At 37.5% G+C, this 1,914-nt stretch overlaps 1 non-coding gene across 1 annotated transcript; it reads right to left on the minus strand.

Annotated features, from left to right (window-relative positions):
- Positions 1-246: 246 nt before the first annotated feature.
- On the minus strand, positions 247-409 carry LOC135042913 (U1 spliceosomal RNA). Its single transcript, XR_010235969.1, has one exon. It is a non-coding gene; the product is annotated as a U1 spliceosomal RNA (small nuclear RNA).
- Positions 410-1,914: the final 1,505 nt, after the last annotated feature.

The following is a 1,914-nucleotide window of genomic DNA, read 5'->3' on the forward strand; positions in this document are numbered from 1 at the left end:
ATGGGCTATTAACCAAAAGGTTCCCACCCAGTGATGTAATTGACCTTGTGATCAGATTTTGGTGATCTTTAAGTAGACAAGTCAAAATTTCAAACCCCCTCTTATGGTGTAGGGTACCTGGCCTTCTCTGACGTAATCAGAGTTAGATTTAATTAAGGTGCACAAGGGCATAGAAGGGAGCGGTTTAAGAAAAGAGAAGTGGAAACAGACAGCAAACTAGGCTGGAGAGAGACCTGAGACAAAGAGATCTGAATTATACGAGAGCCGACCAGGGGAAACACAAATTATGCAGTCAAGTTTCCCACATTTGGGGAAATCGCAGGAGCAGCACACCCAGAGTGCAATGGGTGAGCCTTTCCCTGGGAGAAGCACCTTCCTGATCATAGTATCTCACCTGGCAGGTAAGTAGGAGTTGGGCTAGTGCTGGGGAGGGTCGCTGCTCGGGTACCCCCCTGTCAAGTGAAGGAGATCCAACTGAGGCAGCACAAGGGAACTCTCGAAAGAAGAACAAGGCTAGAGGAAGATCTGAGACAAAGAAATCTGACTTTTACCAGAGCTGACCAGAGGAAAGCACAAACACAGTACCCCACTACCACCAGGAAACATTAACGCCACTGCATCCTTGCTGCTTTCTCATGTGGAAGTCTATTTAATGTGAAAACAAGGTGATATCTAATTAGCACACAGAAAAGAAAATTAAGTGAATTTTTGAAAGAAAACAATACTGTCAATATACTATTAAAACAAATTAAAATGGTAAAAGTTATTGTACTTTAAGTAAAAATAAAAGAGCAAAAATATCAATCCCAGTTTTGGATTACTTTAATTAACAAAAAAAATGCATATAGCAGAGGATAGTTTCAATCTTTCTACCTCTGGGTTATGGGCCCAGCATGCTTCCATTGCAGTACTCTGCTGCACATGTAAGTGCAAGAGATCCTGAAGCACTCACTCATCATGGGAAAGTACCAATGTGTTTCTTCATTGGTTGATGGCAGAAACATCTTACAAAAACACTCCAGATTATTGACTTTTTAAAGTTTTTCTAGGAAACGTTCTAGATGATTGTTTATTAGCCTTTGTCAGTATGTAATTTTGCAAAGTGTCGCTGTGGCGCAATCAGTTAGTGTGTATGGCTATTAACCAAAAGGTTGGTGGTTCAATCCCACCCAGGGATGTAATTGACTTTGTTATCAGATTTTGGTGATCTTTAAGTAGACAAGTCAAAATTTCAAACCCCCTGTTATGGTGTTAGGTATTTAGACTTCTCTGATGTAATCAGAGTTAGATTTGATTCAGTGATTTTATAAAAACAGCTAGGAAGCACAATTTAGCAGTGGGTTGCAGAGAAAAAGAAATATGCTGGCAAAAAAATCCAATTGAGTGATTAAACAGCTCTTGGATGGTTTTTCACCTATTACTAAATTAAACTTGCTTCATTGGAAAGGCAGCAAGATGCATCCTCATTTCAATATCTACTGAAATAATACAGGTTGACACCAGGAAACATTAACGCCACTGCATCCTTGCTGCTTTCTCATGTGGAAGTCTGTTTAATGTGAAAACAAGGTGATATCTAATTAGCACACAGGTAAGGAATTAAGAAAATCTTTATTAAAGGGTGAAGATGTTTCTCACAAAATCGTTGCCCCAATGCATCATTGAAATTCAAGCTGGAAAGATGATTTTAATATATCACTTGTACATTTTGTATTGCTCTTCTGGTGACAATGTAGTTTGTTTTTGTCAATTACCATTTTAATAATCGGGTAAAGAAAATTAATTGGATTTTTGAAAGAAAACAATACTGTCAATATACTATTAAAACAAATTAAAATGGTAAAAGTTATTGTACTTTAAGTAAAAATAAAAGAGCAAAAATATCAATCCCAGTTTTGGATTACTTTAATTAAC

This window comes from Pseudophryne corroboree, unplaced genomic scaffold (assembly GCF_028390025.1).
Source record: "Pseudophryne corroboree isolate aPseCor3 unplaced genomic scaffold, aPseCor3.hap2 scaffold_841, whole genome shotgun sequence".
Classification (NCBI taxonomy): Eukaryota; Metazoa; Chordata; class Amphibia; order Anura; family Myobatrachidae; genus Pseudophryne; species Pseudophryne corroboree.